The following is a 25573-nucleotide window of genomic DNA, read 5'->3' as shown; positions in this document are numbered from 1 at the left end:
CGGTCCCAGCCCACACACACTAGGCTATGCAACCTCTTCCCACCCTTTCCTCCACTGTGATGGACAGCTCACTCGAGGGACCTCGGCACCTATGGGCGCGGTGGCAAAGTTACAGACACACGGGGTCACTGGAGACAACTCTTCTGGGCCTTTACACAGCTGTAGTGCAGGAAAAGCACAATACATTTACCCAACGAGGTATCACTTACTGCTTTCTGCTCATTTGCTGCGCTGATTGGCCTCTGACCCTTTATAAACGAGAGGCATGTGAACTCGCACAGAAACCCGGCCCCAGCCCAAACACACTAGGCTATGCAACCTCTTCCCGCCCTTTCCCCCACAGTGATGGACAGCTCACTCGAGGGACCTCGGCGCCAATAGGCGCGGTGGCAAAGTTACAGACACACGGGTCACTGGAGACAACTCTTCTGGGCCTTTACACAGCTGTAGTGCAGGAAAAGCACAATACATTTACCCAACGAGGTAGCACTTACTGCTTTCTCCTCATTTGCTGCGCTGATCGGTCTTTGACCTTTATAAACTTGAGGCATGTGAACTCGCACAGAAGCCCGGCCCCAGCCCACACACACTAGGCTATGCAACCTCTTCCCGCCCTTTCCCCCACTGTGATGGACAGCTCACTCGAGGGACCTCTGCGCCTATGGGCGCGGTGGCAAAGTTACAGACACACGGGGTCACTGGAGACAACTCTTCTGGGCCTTTACGCAGCTGTAGTGTATGAAAAGCACTATACATTTACCCAACGAGGTAGCACTTACTGATTAGCCAGCAGAAAGTACTCTAGTTAAGTGTGGTGCAAATCGAAAAAAAATCAGCGATTTCGCTGGAAAATCTGCGAATTCGCGGATTTTTTTGCCATTTTGCGTGAATTTGCGGACTGCTGATTCGCAAAATTCGCCCATACCTAATACTGACTGTTACTTCTGAAATTGACACAAGAGGCTGCCCTGTGGCCCTTCACTTAAGAATAAGATGCTGACAAAAAGTGGAACAGGTAATGAATGATGAGATGGCATGCAGAGTGGAAAACTCTGGCCGTCTGGCTCTGATGAAAGCAATTGCTCTTTGTTTGTTGTGCATGAAATGAATCCTATCTGTTCTGTTATTATTTAATATTTTACACACTAAATGTAACTCAAGTCTACTCTGTTTTTACCTTGTTTAATGCAAATTCTACTTCTACTGCAGGGGCCACTACATTGCATTTTTTAATATGGAAAATGTCCTTGGACTCACTGTGTGTAGACTGTGACTGCATAAACAACATTTAGCTTGCCAATCTCATTATGATGATGATGAGACTTGATGATCAAAGTTACATACTATCTTTACAGTCACTCACTGGGATGGATGGATGGATCATCATCGTCTGTTTACGGAAGAACTATGGCCATTTCGTGAGTGGCAAATTGGTAAACAAGTCAACAACAACCACAGCAGTATGTCTAATTGTGGTATGGAGTGGTCGAGCTAGTGTAGTGTTGTTATGACAGAGTCCAGACAGCAGTTCATGTGGCTTGCTGTATAAAATAGGATCTGCTTTGTCTGTCTGTGTCAAAGAGGTATGCTACATGGAGGTTGGTTCACTCAGTGGTGCCTGCCTTGACCATCTGCATGGCCCGGGCCTGCTGTGTGCTAATTATTTTCCTTGAAAAGGAGTCTCAGAGTGCGCACTTTAGAAATGATGCTTATATGTAATACTGTCGCCTCTGAAAGTGAAAGTGTTATTTTTGCACTACACACCGTACCTTATATTTTTCCTCCGGGGTGTTTTAATATCCCTTCCTGTTTTTCCATTGACAATTACAGGCCGGCTTTTACCCTGTGCGATGGGAAAAACATTAACTCAGGCTTACTATAGCAAGTCAGTGTGGTCACCAAGATTGATAGACGGAGAGTCAGATGGAATGGAGGAGTACTGCGAATAAGAGGAATGGCTGGATGCATGCAACTTCCCAAATTGAACAGGACAACTACAACATACAGTTACAGTATCCTCTTCACTTCTCCTTATCTTTTAAATAATGTTATTGTTGTGAACTTCTATGAGTGCGTTTGCTCTCTGCTTCAAATTCATCCCTCCAGCTATTTGATAAGTTTCTTTGCTATTTTTAAAACTAATTTAATGTACTAATAAGTGTTTATTCTCTCTGAGGGCAGATAGGCAAGTGAAATTGTGTAATTACTGCAGCCCTGTACTGTCAAATTGTTGATTCATAGTTAGTAAGTTGTAGTAAGTACTACTTTTCAGTAACCTAACCATCCATTTAGCAAACAACTTCATGCATGCACTTCCTTTATGTCCCTTAAAAGAATTATGGATATCTTCGTATCCAAAGATTTGTTTTTCTTCATTTGTTGTTTGTTCATGTTGTGTTTTTTTTCTCTCTCCACAAAACTTTCCCAAAACCCCCCATTCTCATCCAATTTTCAAACATTAACCCTCTTCCCCCGGGCTGAGTGGTCTTCATTGAGGTGTGACTAAATGACAACAATAATTCCACACACTTGCTGGGGAGGATAAGGTTAAAAGCAACAGAAAATCAATTTCAAGGCAGGTCAAGGAATACGAGAATATATTCTTATTCTGCTTGACACACACTCATGAGTATTTGCAAATCAAATCAGAATTCCATGTATGCCATCGAGTGGATTCATCATCAGCAACATCCTCCTCCTACACGTGACAAATGTTTATGCTGCTGTGTCCTTCAGTTCTGTTTCTTGTAGTAGCCATACTCCACGCAACTAGTAGTTAACTTTTTATGGAATACTTTAGCATTGCATAGGCTACAATTTATGGCACTGTTCATGTGTACTGTACTATCTATCATACTGTTCTAATGCTCCTCTCAGGCCACTCAATGTTTCATTTCCATTTTTTCATATGCTGCTACTGCCAGTGTGTACCACTACTACTACCACCACAACGATGACATTTCATCCGTCCAGGATTCCATCGCCAACCTTAATCGCCATTTGCCAAGCAGCCAGCCCTGGGCCTAGCCCTATTCTCAGACACGAATCACAGGTAAGATAAGCATTTTGTGGGAGGAAGAATAATGGAATAGGAGGCGAGGAGAGACTGACGGTAGTACTAGTAAAGTAGTAGGACAATTGAATTCACTAACTCTGTAAGTGGCACTTTTGTACAAATTTGGGCGATTACTTAGACAAGTTGAATCTAGCAGCTAGTTATGTTTCAGGAAAACAAACATACGGTTGACCCCCCCCTCCTGCCTACCCCACAAAATAGTAAAAATGCATATGCTATGTTTAAGTAGAAAATAAATAATTATTTTGACCCTAACAAAAAAAAATTATCCCGCAAGACCCGACCCACCCCCCTCCCTAACCCCAACCAATGTCCATGAAATCAAATGTCCCCTAAAGTCCAAAAACCCCAACACCCAATTCCCACCCCCCCAAAAGTCTTTAAAAAGGGGGCAAGGGACAGTCTCTCTACTTTCACTGGCAGTGTCCTCCTGTGGCCAGGTGGTCACGCAGCTCTCTCCGGAGGTCCATGAGCAGGGCTTTCTGCCTCGCCACCTCCTGCTCAAGGTAGGCCACTTGCAGGGTCAATCGGTGCATATGCGCCTTGAAGGTAATGTGGGGGGCAGCTGTTGTTTTCACTGCTTGGCTGCGGCGGGTGGCTGCCAGACCACGGTGCCGTACCGCTGGAGTATTGCACTGGCTGTATCACCCAGGGGCAGCAGAGGAGGATGCAGCTATCGTGGATGTTGACTGCGAGTCATCCCCCTACTCCTGAGCCACCAGCCTCCGATATTCAGCGACAATTGCCTCCAGCTTCCGTTGCCGGGCCTGGATAGCCAACTCCTTCCTTGTTAGTTTAGAAGGAGTATCTATATGAAGAAAGGAAAACATCCTGTAACCAATACTCTACAAGATTAACACAAAATAATTCAACAGAAAGTTGTATCACAGTAGCACTAGCAACTTGCAAGCCCAGTACATAACATTTGTGGCATCTATCTATCTAACCTCCCACTTCTTCGGCCTCTGCTCTAACATTAGTGGGAGATTCAGGATTTCTACTAGCACTATATGGACTCACTACATTAGACTCAGACAGTACACCAGTCTTCTTCTTCTCTCTTGTTTAGCGAAATAAGTATGTAAACTTGTGGAAGCCAGCATAATGCCAGCGCAGTCAGCTTGCACCCAAGAAAAACAGACGCAAGCCATGATGACGCAGACTTGCGTTACTGTTACCAGTCCAGTACATGCAGGTGGTGAAGCTCTTACTTTTCTGTTACGGGTGGCACTGGCCATACTCTGTTACAAGGGCTACTGCTAATTTAACTTTCCCCCGCCCTGCCCCTGACTACTACAAAAGGAAAATGAAGAAGATAAATAATATGATCATCTATCCCTTCACAGGATATTTACTTATATAAGGGATGACTTTAGGTGCTTTGTTTTTATTGATTGAGTGAACACCGATAGGCCACACATGTTATGTTATGTTATGTTATAAAGTATTTTATTACGCGCTCTGCTACTACAGAGTATCCTGGCGCGATATGTAGGCACTAAACTGACCCAGTCCTAAAAGAAAGAAGCAGAGAACTAGATACTAAGATTAAAAAGATGGGTTTTTAGCCCTTTCTTAAATCCTGCCAATGTGGTTGCTGATCGCAGAGAGAACGGCAAGGCATTCCAGGCCCGTGCTGTTTGGACTGAAATTGACTGACCGCCCAGTCTCGCATATCTGATTTTAGGTATGGACATCAGACGAAGATTGGCCGATCGAAGAGCACGATGAGGCGTGTAAAAGGAAAACCTCTTGTGCAAATATTGTGGGCCTTGCAAATGCAGGGCCCGAAAGGCCAGAACCAATGATTTAAACATAATGCGATGCGCCACAGGGAGCCAGTGGAGCTCACGAAGATGGGCACGCGCACTGGTTCTTCGAGAAAGATGGAACAGAAGTCGTACGGCCGCACTCTGTATAACCTGCATTCGCTTGACAAGGTATTTGGGGAGACCACTATAGAGAGCATTGGCATAGTCAAGCCTAGACAGAATAAGAGCACGCAGGACAGTCTCCTTCGCCTCCCTATGGAGAAGTGGAAGGAATCGCTTGAGTGACTTTAAGGTGGCAAAACAGGTTGCAGTAAGTTTTTTTATATGGGCTTCAAACTTAAGATCCTGCCCAAACCAGACCCCCAGGTTTTTAGCCGGGCCTCCATGGTAGCTAGGGCATGCCAAATCTGTCGGCCAGATAAGCTCTCTGAAATTGGCCGGAAAATTGCCATAGAATAGCAGCTCAGACTTGTCCTCGTTGCATTTAAGCTGGGCTGAGACAAGCCAACGGAAGACATTGGTCAGACAGGAGCGGACTGTCTGGGCGTCTAAGCAGTCCTTAGGCCAGGTGAACAACAGCTGCGTGTCGTCAGCGTATGACATTATTTTGGCTCCCCACTGCTCAGCCAGATAAATCAGCGGAGTCATGTAGACGTTGAACAACAGTGGGCTCAACGTCGAGCCCTGTGGTACCCCGGTGGTGAGCCTCTTGGGTGATGAAGAGAAAGGAGGCAACCATACCTGCTGCGACCGCCCAGACAGAAAAGAGGACAGCCAGGCCAGAACCGCACCCGACAGCCCCACCTCCGCCAGCCTAGTCAGCAGCTGGGCATGGGGCACCGTGTCGAAGGCGGCAGATAAGTCCAGCAAAACCAGGACCGCTCTGCCGCCTCCGTCAAGACACTCCCTAATGGCCTCAGAGACTTCCACCAGAGCCGTTTCCGTGCTGAAAGCAGCCCTGAACCCTGATTGAGCCGGGTGCAGGGCGTGAGAGGACTCGATGAAAGCATTCAATTGCCTAAAAACTACTTTTTTGGTCACTTTTGCTAGTGCCGGGAGCAGAGATATCGGACACATGAATGACAGAGTTGAAAAAAAGTTATTAACAGAGGTAGTGAGTGGTCCCCATAATTACCGGAGGAAGGCACTTGTGAGTTGTGACTTGACTTGATAATGTGAACTATAAAATATAGATAAACAATATATGCTGTGCTTGCAAACTATTGTTAGTCAAGGGAGTATTCTGAAAAATTGTAACTTCTACTTTCCTCGGCTTTGCTACTCTGTCACGGACGTGCGGTGTTACATGCTCTTCAAAGTAACACTCTTCATCCAGTGACCATCTACTCTGTCTACATACACCTATGCTATCTATGAGGAAGATACCATCCAGGCATCCATCCATGTAAATGTCAATCATTCTTTTTAATATCTCAACTGGACAAACCTTAATTTTTCTCACCGAAAAATACTCTTTTTATTTTATTTTGTAAACTGCCAGCCATGCATCCGTGCTTGACTTACATTTGAATTTGAACCAAAATATATATTGCGCGCACATAAAGTTTCTGTTTCACCCACCCAGGCAGTCCTCTTTTCTTTCTCCTTCCACCCATCCTTGCTTCAGCCTTCAACCGGCCATGCATCAGATTCCCAGCCACCTGTGTCTGCATTCAAAAACACGTATCATTCTTTGCCAGTCATTAATTTAACTCGCTCGTCCTTCCTTACACCCTTCTATCCCTTTTTGTTCATCCCATCCATCAAGTTCATCTCTGATCTGACTTGGCTTCTTGATAAAACTTTCACAGCTGAGTTGAAGTCAAATTTAGAGGAGGCCCTTGGTTACTCGTCAACTCCCGCCACTAATGCTATTACTAATGCGAAGTCAAGGGTGACTGTCTTCTACCTGGTTGACAAAAACTCAGTTCTAAATTTGTAAGTCTTCTTAGAAGTAAAGTGTACTTGTACTGTACAACATATACACCCTGCAGCCAGCCTACTCTGCAATCTCAATAAGTAAGGAATATAATAGCTTACCACTGCCTGCCACTACCGTGGCATCCCCCACAGCAGTTCTTGCTGGCACCGCATCTGCCCCTGGAATGACCACCTCCGCGCTGGCCCTGGCACTGGTGGTGGGCTGTGCCGATGGTGTTACGCCTACAAAATACATTTAATATTTTTAGATGCCATATACACCACTCCCTATTTTGTCTAGGAATGAAAAAATATGTTACTAAATAAACAAATTTAATTATTTGTGACTCTCTAGTCTAAACTGAAAATTCCCCATTCATAAAGGGAGGGTGTTTTTTATTTATGCTAAGCCATAACATGCTACTTTTTTCGGCAAAAGTGATGAATGCTTGCTTTTTAACACGCACCATTTTTCTTATAACAGACAGAAGCTTCCCTTCTACGAACATGAGCAATAGGTTACTCGGAGTCGTCATCATCACCACCAAGACTTTAAGTTCCAACCAGGTGAGGGCTCTCCCACAATTAATGTGTAAAATCAGCCACTGTTGAGTTTTCAAGAGTTCACCGTTTATCTTATATGAAGTTGATTTTTAATAAATGTTTTTATATAAAGCACAATTGAAATTTAATATACAGAGTACACACAGAGCTAGTTGTTTTACTTTTAATAAAGCTTTAAAACGTACATAGACTCTGTGGTTTTTGGTCATGAGTGAGTGAGCGAAAGGGTTTGCAATTTGCAAGCATGAGTCCGTGACTCTAAGAGGCCAGGACTCTGACTCCGTAGTCTTATGTTCTAGGTTGTATATTCATTGGGGATCATCGCTGCATTCGGGAGCTAAATAATGACTCTGACACGCTAGCTATTCAGTAAGGAGATTGGGGGTTCAACTTCTGTTGTGACTGAGGTATGTGGAAAGTCTAACTGCACCTATTATCACCAATGCCCTATTTCTTGTCCATAGATCTGTTTGTGCAGAATACTCCCTGCAACAGTAGGAGTATGTCCTCCTATCCAATCAAAAAGTAAACTAGTCTCTTATTCATGGTGGCCATTGACATTTTATGGTTGGGAATTGTCAAAGCATAAACATTAAGAAGACTTCAATAGACATTATGGACAACCCAGAGGACTGCACTCAGTGCCTAGAGCTATTGCTGAATATGAGTTTTGTTTAACACCTTTTGCCAACTGTGCAAGCTTATCTAGCTACACAGACAGACTGATAATAATATAGTAGTAGCACAGAGAGTCTTAGTAGAGGCAGGATAAGAATTTAGAAACAGTCTACAAGAAGATCAAAGATGATTTAGGAAAAAATAGAATTATGAGGAACGTTTAGAATAAATAGGTGCTGTAAAAGTTAGGGAAGTATAGTTATTAATATTAGCAAGAAAATGTACTGAAGCCAGCAGAGGAGCCCTCGGTGGACCGATCCTGGCCTTCCTGCTCTGCCGCTACCTCATCTGTCCTCTTGCCCCTGGGAGGAGCTGATGTACATGAAAGAAAGACACAAATATGGATTATTGTTGTCAACCAAATCAAACATTTCAAAAAACAATAACAAATTATTTCTGGGAAATAGACAACAATTGCAGAAATGTACTGACCTATCTGATGTGGTGTACTAGGATATTAGTATTGCTGGATTCGCGGACCATCTACTTGAAAAGTTATGTAACTCAATAAACCAACTACAAAAAGGTTCAACTAGGACTGGCAGGCAGAACTCCGCAGCACGCAAAGTGACAGACACAGTCCATCATGATTGCAGACCACTAAAAAGTTTCCTACTAAATAACCAGTCATAATATACTCAAACTATCAATCTACCACCACTATCTCTTCTTAGTGGCAGGAGTACAAAGGAAGGACTGGACTTGAGTCTCTAGTGTCTAGCATTGCGCAGTTCTGTAAAGTACACTCATACATAATCACTCAGGCCAAATGAGCACAACATTGAAAACAAGTAAGTATAGTAGCACCGCCAGTAAGCAGGTGAGCACCTGCAATCACAGAAGCTTTTGAAACATAATTGACCTGCAATATAATCTCTAGTGTCTAGCATTACGCAGTTCTGTAAAGTACACTCATACATAATCACTCAGGCCCAATGAGCACAAAATTGAAAACAAGTAAGCATAGTAGCACCGCCGGTGAGCAGGCGAGCACCTGCAATCACAGAAGCTTTTGAAACATAATTTACCTGTAATGTAATCTCTAGTGTCTAGCATTACGCAGTTCTGTAAAGTACACTCATACATAATCACTCAGGCCAAATGAGCACAAAATTGAAAACAAGTAAGCACAGTAGCACCGCCAGTGAGCAGGCGAGCACCTGCAATCGCAGAAGCTTTTGAAACATAATTTACCTGCAATGTAATCGGCAACATTCGTGCTCTTCGGAAAAAAAATATATTTGAAATATCATAACACAGAGCAGAAGACAACAAAGTAATGATTAAATAGCTACTAGTACTCACCAAGCCCAGGGATCTCGACGCCAAGCAGGTCGAGCAGGTCCTGTTCCCGGTCCAGTATTTCTGACCACTGGTGCGTCACCTGGTTGTTAGGTGCGCTGGACCCCAGACTCCCGATACATGGCCCGGCACACTTTACCCCATAGCTGGTGACACTCCCGGAGGCCTACATGGTACCGGGCCTGCCGCCTGCCGCGACGGTCGTCGGGAGGTGTTGCTGCACGAAGAAGACCAGTGCGGCCACCTCCACCGCACTGAAGATCTCCCTGGGACTTACAGCCTCCCCCCTTAAGCGACCGCAAGGGAGCCAGCTATACGGGGTGCGGGACCCTTCCCCTTCAGGTTTTTGCCGGCTCCCTTTGCCATGGTCCTGGACAGTTAAAGGAAAATAAAATAGGAAAGAATAGGGAAAAAGTTAATAAAAGAAAAGAGAGTTAAAAAGTCGTTTTAAAGTAACGAAAAGTAGAAAAAAACATTTAGATATACAAAAATAGAGTGGTAGATAATGAGTAAAAAAGATTTTTTTAAAGTTCAAACAAACAAAGGATTACAAAGATTGTAGGAGGATTGAAAAAGCATGCCCAGAACCATAGCAATGAATGAAAAACAAGAGGGCCACGCCCATTGCGACCACGTGGGTAAGTTTGCGTGATATTTCCCCCACAAGCACGCAAAATCGGACGCAAACACGCAATTGTGCCCCGCACGTAGGAAATGCACAACGCAAGCTTGCAACTAGCGCCCGGAAACACAAATATACGCAACGCGAACACTGAAAACAAGATGGCTGCGCCCATGTACAACCTCATGGGTAACTTCGCGGTAGCCGTGCTGAAAAAAATCCTGCAAACACCCAAAAATAAAAAAATCCGCAGTTTCGCAAAAGTTCGCAGATTTTGCAGACCGCGAGTACGCTTTCGCATGAATTCGCGTACCGCGAATTCGCAAGTTTCGCCCATACTTAATAATAAGTAGAAAGTGATCCATGTTCAAAATGTAAGGGTATACCAAATTATACTACTTTTCAGGCAGGCATTCAACCATGGACAGCTCTAACAATGTGCATAGTGAGACATCCTACTTATCTATTGTTAACAGAGACACTGGCAGTCTAATTTAAGCAACTGGTTAGTGATAATGCAATATGAACAATTTAAAAAGATTCAGTCATACAACAAACTATTAAAGCATTTCATTTTTTCCAGATATTTACTTTACTTAAAGTAAAAGACTTAATGATGACAAGAAAACAAGAAAAGAGAAGAGCTAATAAAACAGTACTTCTTCAAAACGAGTGAAAAGAAGAAATTGGATGATGGACACAATATTGTAGAGGTACACAAAATCTTCTGGTAAGAGAACTAAACAATTTCTTAAAACAGTATCAAGAAGAACCAAAATGATAGAAAATGTTGAAATGAAAAAGTACAATTCAACAAGTCAGAAACAAAAAGGATTACTCATGTTCAAATAGATTCAAATTGTAAAACAACAACTTGTGTAACAAGAAGGGAGAAACAGCATAAAGATATAAGAAAAATATTCAGAAGTAGAGTAATTCAAAACATATTAAAGAATTCAAAAAAGTATAAGAGAAGCATATAAGCACTGCAATAGATTGAAAGTGTCATTGATAAAGCTTTTGAGTTGCAACACAAATGATTGATCTTAATATTGAACAGATTGAGAACAGTGGATAAAACAGTGGTGTATATGAAGGAAAAAAGTAATAAAAAAAGACTGGTTAGCAGAACTAAATTTTGGAAATGTTTTACTCCTGAATGAAAACACACTTTCAGCACTGAGCCTTTTTTTAATGTAGAAGAAGTAATAGCTCAAAATGTTCAAGGAATGTGTACACAGGCTTCTGTATATAAGTGGCATTGTAGCAGGATTTGTAGTATTCTACAGGAGTCTATTGATACATTTCAAAAAAATTCATGCATATGCTAATAAAATTGTTAAACACTAGATTAACATATTGCAAGGACTAGACCAATGTAAAATAAAATAAGAAGTATATCAAGTTACAGGGACATACTCTGGCTTGTTTTTGAAGAAAAGAGTAGCACAGCACTTTTCATAATTTAAGAATGTTAGCTGTCTTCCACTCTGTAGTATTGATAATAGTTAGGAGACATTACTATGTAAAAACTCCTGCAGTGTGAAATAAATACAGCTCTTTTGCATGGTACGGTAGCAGATGTACAGAAAGTTTGTGATTATGTACAGTTTAATTTTGTTTGGGTTCTGAAGATGAATGTAGATAAAATGGGGACTTAATGTATGTGTCTGTAGTAGAAGAAAATAGAGCTATTAGTACTGATAATCTTCCAGCAGACATTACAAATTTTAACACAGTTTCCTCTGAAAAGCCAAACAATATTTGTGTTTGATGTTGATGCAGTCACTACAAAAGTCAAACTAGAAATTAGTATTTATATTTAAAAAGTGAAAAAGAAAACAGTGATGAGTGGCAACAATTCTGCTTATTGATTTGCGGAAGAACTATTTGACTTGTGCATTAATCAAGTTATATGCCACTACTTTTACAACAAATTAGAAGTAAACAAAATGCCAGCTAGAGGTGTGTATAACAGCTTTGAGTTGGTAGCCATTCATAAAGAACTAGAAGATTTAAATGTTTATGAATCTATACTTATTCAATCAGTACATCCATTTCAGGAAATAGTCTGTATGCAACCTAAAACAGGTAGGCTATAAGCAACATATTTATAAAAAGGTCTCAAAGGAAGAGTTGTGTACTTACCTTTAGATTTTATGAAAAATATCAAAACTATTGGTGTAGACAGAGAGGGTAATGAGACAGTAGTTATTCAACTACATCGTGTACCAACAAATAAGTTAAATAATCTTGCAACAGTTAGTAGATATTAGTAAAGTGCACAATGCAACAATATACCTGGTACAGAATCATTTTATTATAAAAATGTTAATATTGATGAAGAAAAAGATACATTGAAGATGGCCACATTGAAAAAGTGGAGGAATCCAGATGTGAAGTGATTTATGAACATTACAACATACATTCTCTCCATTCAAAAGAAGTCATTGGTAACGCTATTAAAATATTTCAAATGAAAGAAGAAAAACAGAGCTCCCATGAGTATATGAGGAAAAAATTTAGAAACTCTTTGTTTTCTACACCTCTTCCCAACTGCAGTTGGTGGACAATTTGATGATCAGCCTGTAAAGATTCCAGCATCTCAATATCGGTAATTACCATTAAACTGTGAAGATTCAAGATTTTGGCAGTGCATTCCCTATATATTTCATCTTCTCTTTGAGAGTATCTAGACTTTCATATGCAGTGAACCATATATCAGATACAGGAATTCATCTACAAAGTCGTTCTGCGAGACAATTGATGGAGAAAGTTGAACAAAGGGAAGAAAACTTGGAATGTCACTTAATGAATTCAATGGCTTGCCAATGTGGTACCAATATATAGAAACCTAGGTACACCTACTTGGTTCTCTAACTCTTAGTTGTGCTAAATATGCATGGGATGATTTACTTGATTTCTTTGTGGAAGCAAATTAAAAAATAAGGAATATTGAAGTGAAGACAGCTGGAAAATTCAGTTCTTTGTATCCCACAATTGTTTGCAGATATTTTTACCAAAAGTTTCAACTTGTGATGTCATTTATCTGCAAAAAATAATTCCACCTTCTAGAGCGGTAACTGATTTCTTTCGACACAAAGGGTACGGAGCAAGAGGTGCTCCTCATATACACATTCTATTATGGATAAATGATGCACCAACTTTTGGAAAAGATAGTGATAAGGCTGTTTTATCTTTCATCCAACAGCATGTTACATGGGCCAACCCAAGAGAAGGAGATAATAGCTTGAGATAACAAGTTTCACAGTTTCAAAGTTATAGATGTGGAAAATACTGCCTACTGAAATACAAATGTAAAGGAAGGTTTTATACAAAATGTTGTTTTGTATTCCCACGATCTATAATTTCAAAGGGAAGATTGAACAGCTTTTTGCTTTGGTAAGATATACAATACCTCGGAAATCTCCAAAGAATACATACAACGTAAGAACAGAAGCTTCAAAGTAAATTATTGACTATAATCCAGTCATTTTTTTTAATGTGGAATGCAAATATGTATATTCAGTTTGTTGCAGACAACTCAATTGCTGTTGCTTGCTATGTCACATCATATATTACAAAATCCGAAAAGTCATAGATGAAAGAAATGTGGGATGAAATCTCTGCAGAAAAGATTCTCAAGAAGAAATTGTACAGATTTAGCTTGAAGATGCTTTCCCATAGAGAGATGGGATCTTATGAATGTTCGGTTCAATGGAGCTCAGCCAGTTTGCATTCAAGGTCAAGAGGAATCATTTGGGTAAGTCTAGGTGTAACCTCCACACTTAACAAAGTATTGACTAATTTGTGATGATTAATATAATGCTTGCTAAATATGGTGATATACTCACTATGACGTGTTTTTATGCAATGGAACATGTCAGTTTTGATTGTACCCACTGTAATGAATTCCGTAAGGTTGTTGGTTGTGAATTGCTTTTACTCTAACTCACCACTTTTTCTAAAGCTTTGTTAATCTCCATAGTGTCAGGCTCCAGGTAACCCTGGGCGTAGTTCATGTAATAGCACTATGCGTAGCTACGCAAAGCGCACTTTGCACTAGGCAAGCTACACATAGCTACGCGAACTGCGTAGTGCGGTAGGAAAAATGCTGTTCATACTGATTGCACAGTGACAGATGCTTGTCCGCACTGTGCAATCTTTGCAAACGGCATCTTGCACAGTGCATGCGGTCGTTTTCTGCCACTCGAGTAGATTTGTACTCAAGCTGCAGTTTTCTCAATGTGGACTGGTTGTTTCTCATCGCGAGCATACACGACCACTCGCAATCAGAAACCTGACCTCCCCGTGTTGAGAATCTCGCTGGGAGCTTTATTTTCCATGCTCGCGATCAGCAACATGATGCTTCTGATCGCAAACAAGGAAAAAGTCAAGCCGGGATGTCATTTTGCTCACTCGCGGTCGCTAACTTGAAGTTGAGGACCGCGAGCAAGCAAAAAATCCCCGCTATGTGTTTTTGCACTGTGCTACATGCAATTCGCGTAGCGCGTAGTTGTGCAAACTACGTGAAAGTAGTGTAGTCCTACGCCCAGGTTTACCTCCAGGACGCGCCACAGAGCTGCGTTGCAGAGAGGTGGTCCGAGGCCACACCCCTTTTTACACATCACTGCAATGCAGCTCTGTGGCGCTTACTGGAGGTTCCTGGTGGGCTCGTTGGACCCTAGGTGCACTCAGGATTCAGGGGAACTAATCCCTCAACTTAAAACGCACCACAGGGCGCGTTTGCACTGTGGCGAAGGGAGGGGGCAGTGCCTGATATGACATGTGTACAAACACGTCCTTTGGCATGTTTTAAGTTGGGGGATTATGTCCCCTTGAATCCTAAGGGTCCCTGGGGGGCAACTAGCCCAACTAGTTACGTTGCAGTGAGATGTAAAAAGGGGCATGGCCTTGGACCACCTCCCTGCAACCCAGCCCTGTGGCGCTTACTGGAGGCTCCTGGTTGGATAGTTGGCCCCCAGGGACCATTAGGAGTCAAGGGGACTTAATCTCCTACCTACAAATGCAGCACAGGGTGCGTTTGCACACTTGTCACATTATTCCCCACCCATTCCTTGCGTGACTATGCAAACGCGCCCAGTGGTGTATTTTAAGTTGGGGGATTAATTCCCATTTAATCCTGAGGGTCCCGGGAGCCAACTAGCCCACCATGTACCTCTAGTAAGCGCCACAGGGCTGCGTGGCAGAGAGGTGCTCTGAGGCCATGCCCTTTTTTACACATCTCTGCAACACAGCTCTATGGCACTTACTGGAGATACCTGGTGGGCTAGTTGAACCCCAGGGACCCTTCAGTATTTATGGGGGACTTAATCCCCGAACTTAAAACAAGCCACGTGGCATGTTTGCACAGTGGTAAAGGCAGGGGGCATGCCTGATGTGACAAGTGTGCAAACACACTCCGTGATGCATTTTACGTTGGGGGATTAAGTCCCCTTGTATCCTGAGGGTCCCTGGGGGCCAATTAGCTCACCAGAGTGGTGTAAAAAGGTGCATGGCCTCGGAACACCTCTCTGCAGCGCAGCTCTGTGGCGCTTACTGGAGATACCTGGTGGGCTAGTTGGGCCCCAGGGACCCTCAGGATTCAAGGGGACTTAATCCTCCAACTTAAAACGCACCACAGGGCATGTTTTCACACTTGTTACATCAGGCCCCACCCCCTCCCTTCACCAGTGTGCAAACGGGCCCTCTGGTGCATTGAAAGTTGGGGGATTAAGTCCCCTTGAATCCTAAGGGTCTCTTGGGTCCACTTAGACCCCAGGTACCTCCAGTAAGCGCCACAGAGCTGCATTGCAGAAAGGTGTAAAAAGGGGCATGGCCTTGGACCCCCTCTCTGAAACGCAGCTCTGTGGTGTTTACTGGAGGTACCTGGTGGGCTACTTTACCCCCAAGGACCCTCAGGATTCAAGGGGAATTAATCCCCCAACTTAAAACCCGCCAGGGTGAGCGTTTGCACAGTGGTGAAGGGAGGGGGTGGGGCCTGATGTGACAAGTGTGAACTTATCCAATAACTCCACCAAAACACAAGCACTTATAAATTCACCATGCACTCTCCTAGCAGCACTCAAATCATCCAGTCACTACCCGTGCACTGATGCAATGACCCATGAACTGACTCATGTACTGCTACAAAACCCTGAGCACTACCCATGCAGTCCTCTAATCACCTACACACTACTGATTCACTCCTCCAATTACCCAGGTAGTACATATGCAGTCCAGCCATCACCCTGTCAGTACCCATGCACTCCTTCAATCCCCCAGCCAACACCATGTACTTATCCAATAAGCCACCAAAACCCAAGCACTTATAAATTCACCAGTCATTACACATGTACTCATGGAATGACCCAGGAATGACCCAGGCACTAACACATGCACTGCTACAATTTCCTGAGCACTACCCATACAGCCCAGCCATTTCCCTGTCACTGCCTATGCACTCCTGCAACCACCCATTCATCACCATGTACTTATCCAATCACTCTGCCAAAATCCAATCACTTATAAATTCATCATGCTCTCTCCTTTCAGTACTCTAATCATCTAGTCAGAACCCATATACTCATGCAATGACCCAGGCGCAAAATGTACTGCTACAATCCCCTGTGCACTAGCCATGCAAACCTCTAACCACCTACACATTACTGATTCACTCCTCCAATTACCAAGGTAGTACCAGCCATCGCCCTGTCAATACCCATGCACTCCTTCAATCACCCAGCCAGCACCAAGTACTTATCCAAGCACTTATAAATTCACCATGCACTCACCTTGCAGTACTCTAATCTTCCTGTCAGTACCCATGTACTCATGGAAACACCCATGTACTAACACATGCACTGCTAATATTCCCCTGAGCACTACCCATGCAGTCCAGCCATTTCACTGTCACTGCCTATGCACTCCTCCAATCACCCATTCACCACCATGTACTTATCAAATCACTCAGCCAAAATCCAAGCTGTAGGAGAGTAGGATCTGCTTACTAAGGTTATCCCAACGTTTTGCTGGCGTTTCACAGTTTTGCGACTTTAATCTGGCTGGGGCCCTGCTATCCAGAACCCCAGCCTAGCTGCTTCCTCTCTAAATTGATGCACATTAGGTACACTCCAGATTGGTTACTGGGTTACCCTTGTGAGTCCCTAGTATATGGTACACCAGGAACTCATGGCATAGGTACCCCAGAAGCATGTATTAAGCGTCCCCTGGGAAGCCTTCCAAAATGGTACCACAGGTCTGCTACCGCAGCCTGGGTAAGGTGGTGCATGCACCCATTAGTAAGATATAGGTTACCAATATCTACCTTTAATCAATGACACATATAAGCCCATCAGTTACTCGTATGGCAGGCCTTATCAATCCTGAAGGCAGAGTATTGTGTGAGAGGGTGCCCTCCGCAGCTTTCAGAGCCTATTCTCTGAGGCTGTTCTGTGATGCAGCCAGACCATATACTCTTAAGTGCTTCATAACCTTGCTGTAAATGTTAACTTTGGAATGGCTGCATGGAAACATGTTGTGTTTGGTGTCGAACACTTTGGAATTCTATCCCCCACCAGTCCTGGTGGCGGGGGTAGAATTCCACCCTTCTAGAGGGAGAGACATGTACACACTGGTCTAACCGGTACTTGTTTAAAAGAGTTCCTCTCTAGGGAGGTGCTGATCCTGGTTGTCTTAGCATTAGTGATTTCTCGATTGGACTATGCCAACTCTCTTTATTGTGGCATCCCAGCTTACCAACTCAGATGTCTCCAGCTGATTCAGAACCAAGCTGCAAGACTTATATTCTCTCAACCGGAATGGTAGCATGTGACACCTTTAATGAAAAATATACACTGGCTTTCCTATTGACAAAAGATGTGCCTTCAAACTGGGATGTACCATTTTTAAAGCTTTGTCCGGCAGCAGTCCCGCCTTTATTTGGGCAAAGAATCAAAGATATACTCCTTCCCGGGCCTTATGCTCTTGTCACCAAAATCGTCTGATTACTCCCTCTTTTAAGCGCAAAAAGCTAGGGTCCTTTGTTTTGCTGTTATAGGTCCACAGTTCTGGAAGAGATTAGACTGACTCCAACGTATGGACAATTTAGGAAGATGCTTAAGACCTTTTTGTTCGCTCAAGACTACAACATGTGACCTAAGCTTTCCATAAACTCTTCTCTCTGCCTTTAGCACCATGGAACCGCTCGGTGAACGTGCGCTTTATAAGTGCTTTTAGCATAACATATCATAACAGTCCTGGCATCACACAATGGATGCTGCAGCCACATACATGAGTCTGGCCTCCTGCTGCTGGATGAAACTCCGGCAGGGGAGGCCTGGACAATAGGTTTCCTATCACAGGGAGGTATAACCACCTCCCAGACAGGCTTGTGTGTATTGGGGATGAGTGGATGCACTCTAAGAGTGCTTTGAAGTCAGCACTGGGGGCACATTTGGTGTCCCTTTGCATAGCCGCATTCAAACAGGTTGCAGGGGCTACCAGCCCCTGCTCTGGCACAAAACTGGACAAAGCAAATGGGTTTAGCCACCCTCTTTCCAGACCCACCCATAGGTGGGTCCCCAGAGTATGCCCAACCCCTTTTCTTAGTAGTATAAGTAAGGGAACTCTGGTACCAGGACATTAGATGAAACCTGGATGAAACTCTGAAACTGAATCCTGGAAGTTCGACGCTCTACTAAAGATTAGAGGATATAAGAATCTCCCTTGGGATTAAGGAATGACTTCCCTGCTCAAGCAGGCACCAACAAAGCATTTTGCTGGTCTACATTTCTGAAGCTCTTGATGGACTCCAAAGTATCTGCGACACAGGAAGAGGATTTCCAGACTTTTTAGGGGCCGACACAAGTCCCCAGCAAAGCTGAGATCCGCAGCCCTCACGAGTGACGTGCAACCAGAACCCATGGACACCGTGCACATTTGCTGTTGCATTGACTTCCCAACCGTCATGAAGTTGTGCATTGGGTTACTTATAGCCGAAGCCCCGAGCACCATCTACACTGAAGATTGCAGGCCTACACTCCACGAGTGTTCCATGAACCCACTTCTTGCATTTCTGCTTAAGGCCCCTTCTCGGTCCCTGGTCCGTCGACTGGTGGGTCCACTCTAAGGTAACTCAAACGTGAGTCCCTTGCTCACTTTGCCACTGGATTGAAGCAAGCCTGGCTGAAGACGGCTGAAATGCCAGAAAACGGTCCCAGGAAGCTTGTTTCCGGTCCAGGGAAGGCATGGCTTGGCAGTTCGGGCTGGACTGTTCCCATGAGACACAGGGTCAGACTGATTTGCATATGGCCATGTCTGAACTGGGGAGGCAGAGTGGGCTAAAGAACGGTGATGGAATAAACCCAGATCTGTTGACTGGGTGTGAGTGTTTGATTGGTTAAGATGCTCCGTCCATCACCACCCCCTTTTGAACCACTTTGTTCGCCATAAGTTGGCAGGGTATGCTCAGACGTGAGTCCCTTGCTCACTTTGCTACTGGATTCAAGCAAGCCTGTCTGAAGACGGCTGAAATGCCAGAAACCGGTCCTAGAAAGCTTGTTTCCGGTCAGGGAAGGCATGGCTTGGCAGTTCGGGCTGGACTGTTCCCATGAGGCACAGGGTCAGACTGATTAGCATATGGCCATGTCTGAACAGGGGTTGCAGAGTGGGCTAAAGAACGGTGTTGGATTAAACCCAGATCTGTTGACTGGGTGTGAGTATAAGATTGGTTTAGATGCTCCGTCCATCACCACCCCCTTTTGAACCGCTTTGTTTGCCATAAGTTGGCAGGGTATGCTCAGACGTGAGTCCCTTGCTCACTTTGCCATTGGATTCAAGCAAGTCTGGCTGAAGACGGCTCAAATGCCAGAAACCGGTCCAAGGAAGCTTGTTTCGGTCCAGGGAAGGCATGGCTTGGCAGTTCCGGCTGGACTGTTCCCATGAGGCACAGGGTCAGACTGATTTGCATATGGCCATGTCTGAGCTGGTTTGGCAAAATGAGCTAAAGGGCGGTGATGGATTAAACCCAGACCTGTTGACTGGGTGTGAGTGTTTGATTGCTTCAGATGCTCCGTCCATCACCACCCCCTTTTGTACCGCTTTGTTCGCCATAAGTTGGCAGGGTATGCGCAGAAGTGAGTCCCTTGCTCACTTTGATACTGGTTTCAAGCAAGCCTGGCTGAAGACGGTTGAAATGCCAGAAAGCGGTCCTAGGAAGCTTGTTTCCGGTCTAGGGAAGTCATTGTTTGGCAGTTCGGTCTGGACTGTTCCCATGAGGCACGGGGTCAGACTGATTTGCATATGGCCATGTCTGAAAGGGAGTGGCAGAGTGGGCAAAAGGACGGTGAGGGATTAAACCCAGATCTGTTGACTGGGTGTGAGTGTTTGATTGGTTCAGATGGTCTGTCCATCACCACCCTCTTTTGTACCGCTTTGTCCGCCATAAGTTGGCAGGGTATGCTCAGACGTGAGTCCCTTGCTCACTTTGCCACTGGATTCAAGCAAGCCTGGCTGAAGAGGATTGAAAGGCCAGAAACCGGTCCTAGGAAGCTTGTTTCCGGTCCAGGGAAGGCATGGCTTGGCAGTTCGGGCTGGACTGTTCGCCTGAGCCACAGGGTCAGACTGATTTGCATATGGCCATGTCTGAACTGGGGTGGCAGAGTGGGCTAAAGAACGGTGATGTATTAAACCCAGATCTGTTGACTGGGTGTGAGTGTTTGATTGGTTCAGATGCTCCGTCCATCACCACCCCCTTTTGTACCAGTTTCATGCCAGAGCAGGGGCTGCGCGCCCCTGCAACCGGTTCGAACTGGGATATGCACAGGGACACCAAGTGTGCCCCCATCACTATCTGAAAAGTGTTCACTGAATGTACCCACCGAGCCCCAATACACTAAAGCCTGTCTGGGGAGGTGGTTACACCTCCCTGTGACAACAAACCTATTGTCTAGGCCTTCCCTGCCAGAGTTGTGTCCAGCAGTAGGAGGTCAGACTTGTGTCTGTGGCTGCATCATTGATTTTGTGAGGCTGGGGCTCTTTTATACTATTACCAGTTAGGTAAATGTGTGTACATGTCTTCTCCCTCTAGAAGGGTGGAATTCTTCCCCGGCTGCAAGGACTGGCAGGGGGGTAGGAATTCAAAGTGATTGACACCAAACACGACATGTTTGATACAGCCATTCCAAAGTTAGCATTTACTGAGAGGTTATAATGCACTTAAGAGTATATGGTCTGGTGACATCACAGAACAGCTGCAGAGAATAGATTCCGAATGCTGCAGAGGGGTCCTGCTCATGCATGGGCACCCTCTCACACAAAACCAAGCACTCTGCCTTCAGGATTGTTAATGCCTGCCACAGGAGTGACTTATAGGTTTATATGTGTTTGTATTTAATGGTAGATATAGGTAGCCTATATGTCAGTAAGGGGTGCAAGCACCACCTTAACCAGGCTGCAGTAGCAGACCTGTGGTGCCATTTTGGAAGGCCTCCCAGGGATGGCATAATACATGCTGCAGCCCCTGGTAGGCCTCTGGGGTACCTCTGCCCTTGGTACCTAAGGTACCATATACTAAGGACTCACGAGGGTACCCGAGTAACCAAACTGGAGTGTACCTAATGTACATGCAATCCATTTAGAGAGGAAGCAGCTAGGCTGGGGTCCTGGTTAGCAGGGCTCCAGCCAGACTAAAGTTTAAAAAAAACAGTGAAATACCAGCAATAAGTGGGGGGTAACCATAATAAGAAGATCCTACTCTCCTACACTAGGTGACCACTATAATAGCGGACAGCATATGCCAGGCCAACTTCTCACATAAGCACTTAGAAATTCATCATGCTCTCTCCTTTCAGTACTCTAATTATCTAGTCAGAACCCATATACATATGTAATGACCCAGGCACTAAATGCACTGCTACAATCCCCTGTGCACTACCCATGCAGACCTCTATTCACCTACACACTACTGATTCACTCCTCTAATTACCCAGGAGGTACCCATATACTGCAGCAATCCTTATGTCACAACCCATGCAATCCTCCAATCACCCATCCAGCATCATGTGCTTATCCAATCACCCTGCCAAAACCCAAGCAGTTACAAAATCAGCATGCACTGTCTGTGCAGCACTCTAGTCATCCAGTCACTACCCAAGTACTCATGCAATGACCCGTGCACTAGCACATGCACTGATACAATCCCCTGAACACTACCCATGCAGACCTCACTCCTCCAAATATCCAGGTAGTACACACGCAGTCAAACCATCGCCCTGTCACTATCCATGCACTTCTCCAATCACGCAGCGTGCACCCTGTACTTATCAATTCACTTTGACAAAACCCAATCAATCATAAATTCACCATGCACTGTCCTTGCATCACTCTAATCATCCAGTCACTACCCAAGTACTCATGGAATGAGCCAGGCACTAACACATGTGATGCTACAATCCCCTAAGCACTACCCATGCAGTTCAGCCATCTCCCTGTCACTGTCTATGCACTCCTTCAATTACCCAGTCAGCACCATGTACTTATCCAATTACTCTGCCAAAATCCAAGCACTTATAAATTCACCCTGCTATCTCCTTGCAGTACTTGCATCTTCTAGTCAGTACCCATGTACTTATCCAATCACTTCCCCAAAACCTAAGCACTTATAAATTCACCATATACCTTCTTTGCAACACTCTAATCATCCTCTTACTACCCATGCACTCATGCAATGACCCATGACTAAATCATGCACTGCTACAATCCTCTAAGCACTACCCATGCAGTTCAGCTGTCGCCCTGTCATTCCCCATGTACTCTTCCAATTACCCAGCCAGCACCATGTACTTATGCAATGGCCCAAGCACTAACACATGCACTGCTACAATCCCCTGAGCACTTCATATGCAGACATCTAACCACCTACACACTACTGATTCACTCCTCCAATTGCCCAGGTAGTACCCATGCACTCAACAATCCCTCTGTCACTACCCATGCACTCCTCCAATCACACACCCAGCATCATGCACTTATTCAATCACTCTGCCAAAACCCAAGCAGTTATAAAATCACCATGCACTCTCCTTGCAGTACTGTAATCTTCCTGTCAGTACCCATGTACTCCTGCAATGACTCAGGCACTAACACATGCACTGCTACAATCCCCTGAGCACTATTCATGCAGTCTAGGCATTTCCTTGTCATTACTCATGCACTCCTCCAATCACCAAGTCACCACCATGTACTATCCAATAACTCTGCCAAAATCCAAGCACTTATAAATGTACCATGCTATCTCCTTGCATTATTCTAATCATCCAGTTACTAGCCATGAATTCATTCAATGTCAAAGGCACTAACTTATGCACTGTCACAATGCCCTGAGCACTACCCATGCAGTAAAGCCATCTCCCTGTCACTGCATATGCGCTCCTCCAATCACCCAGTCAGCACCATGTACTTATCCAATGACTCTGCAATAATCAAAGCACTTATAAATTCACAATACACTCTCCTTGCAGCACTCTAATAATCCTGTCACTACGAATGCACTTATGCAATGACCCAAGCACTAACTCAAGCACTGCTAAAATCCCCTGAGCAATTCCCATGGAGTCCATCTATCGCCCTGTCACTACCCATGCACGCCTAGAATCACCCAGCCAGCACCATGCACTTATCTAATCACGCTGCCAAATTCCAAGCACCTATACATTCACCATGCACTCTTCTTGGAGTAATCTAATCGTCTAATCAGTACCCAAGTACTCATGCAACGACCCAGGCACTAACACATGCACTGCTACAATCATTTGAGAACTACTAACGCAGTACAGCCATCACGCTGTCCTTACCCATGCACTCCTCCAATCAACCAGTTACCACCATTTACTTATCCAATCACTCCGCCAAAACCCAAGCACTTAATAATTCATTATGCACTCTCCTTGCAGTACTCTAATCATCCAGTCAGTATCCATGTACTCATGCAATGACCCAGGCACTAACACATGCACTGCTACAATCCTCTAAGCACTACTGATGCAGTCCAGCCATATCCTTGTCAATACTCACGCACTCCTCTAATCATCCATCCAGCATCATGAACTTATCCAATCACTCTGCCAAACCCTACACACTTATAAAGTCACCATGCACTGTCCTTGCAGCACTCTAATCATCCAGTCACTACCCATGTACTCATGCAATGACCCAGGAAGTAACACATGAAATGCTACAATCCCGTGAGGACTACTCATACAGTCCAGCCATCTCCTTGTCACTACCCATGCACTCCATCAATTACCAAGTCACCAGCATGTACTTATTCCAATCACTCCGCCAAAACCCAAGCACTTATAAATTGATTATGCACTCTACTTGCCTTACTCTAATCATCCAGTCAGTACCCGTGTACTTATGCAATGGCCCAGGCACTAACACATGCACAGCTACAATCCCCTGAGCACTTCCCATGCAGACCTATAACCACCTACACACTACTGATTCACTCCTTCAATTACCCAGACAGTACCCATGCACTCAACAATCCCTCTGTCACTACCCATGCACTCCTCCAATCACCCATCCAGCATCATGTACTTATCCAATCACTCTGACAAAACCCAAACAGATATAAAATCAGCATGCACTGTCCTTGCAGCACTGTAATTATCCAGTCACTCCCCAGGTACTCATGAAATGACCTAGGTACTAACACATGAACTGCTAGGGGGGAAGTGTGGCTCACTGGTTAGAAGCGGCAGACCCTGAAGCAGAGATCAGCCCGGGACCAGGGTTCAATGTCCGCGGACTCGATAATTCTCGCCGAGGTGCCAACGCTAACCATGGGTCCCACTCTGTAACTCTGGGCAATAGCTTGCTTAATCTCCACAACGGCCCCATCAGCGCAGGGGATGCCTGGCTTCACCTTGGAGGTGCCCTGGAGGGACCATCTCACAGGGAAAGCCAGGACGGGTTCCCCAGCCGTATACAGCACCAGGACCCTCCGAGATGGAGTAACTGTGCGCTTTACAAGTATTCTTACTACTACCACTACTACTAAAATCCCCTGAACACTACTGATGCAGTCTCGCCATCTCTTTGTCACTACCTATGCACTCCTCCAATCAACCAGCCAGCACCATGTACTTATCCAATCACTCCTCCAAAACCCAAGCTCTTATAAATTCACCATGCACTCTCCTTGCAGTACTGTAATTGTACAGTCAGTACCCATGTACTCCTGCAATGACTCAGGCACTAATACATGCACTGCTACAATCCCCGGAGCACTACTCATGCAGTCCAGGCATTTCCTTGTCACTACTCATGCACTCCTCCAATCACCCAGTTACCTCCATGTACTATCAAATAACTCTGTCAAAATCCAAGCACTTATACATTTACCATGCTCTCTCCTTACAGTACTGTAATCATCCAGTCACTATCCATGAACTCGTGCAATGTCACAGGCACTAACTCATGCACAGCTACAATCCCTTGAGCGCTACCCATGCAGTAAAGCCATCTCCCTGTTACTGCATATGCACTCCTCCAATCACCCAGTCAACACCATGTACTTATCCAATCACTCTGCCAAAATCAAAGCACGTATACATTCACAATACACTCTCCTTG

At 44.6% G+C, this 25573-nt stretch overlaps 1 protein-coding gene and 1 long non-coding RNA gene across 3 annotated transcripts in view; one reads left to right on the top strand and one right to left on the bottom strand.

Moving 5' to 3' along the window:
• The window catches only part of LOC144827050 (uncharacterized), a 49018-nt gene extending 36141 nt beyond the window's left edge, over positions 1-12877 (top strand). For both annotated transcript variants that reach the window (XR_013609995.1, XR_013609994.1), the window contains 2 exons: positions 10518-10664; positions 12497-12877. This is a non-coding gene — a long non-coding RNA (uncharacterized LOC144827050). The remainder of the gene's footprint in view (positions 1-10517; positions 10665-12496) is intronic.
• Positions 1-25573, bottom strand: part of LOC144827953 (fucolectin-like) — a 294181-nt gene that overhangs the window by 85118 nt on the left and 183490 nt on the right. The gene's annotated exons all lie outside the window — the stretch shown is intronic.

This window comes from Lissotriton helveticus, chromosome 4_1 (assembly GCF_964261635.1).
Source record: "Lissotriton helveticus chromosome 4_1, aLisHel1.1, whole genome shotgun sequence".
NCBI classification, from domain to species: Eukaryota; Metazoa; Chordata; class Amphibia; order Caudata; family Salamandridae; genus Lissotriton; species Lissotriton helveticus.
Note: the sequence above shows the minus strand (reverse complement) of the source record. Positions and strands in the feature narration are given on the sequence as shown.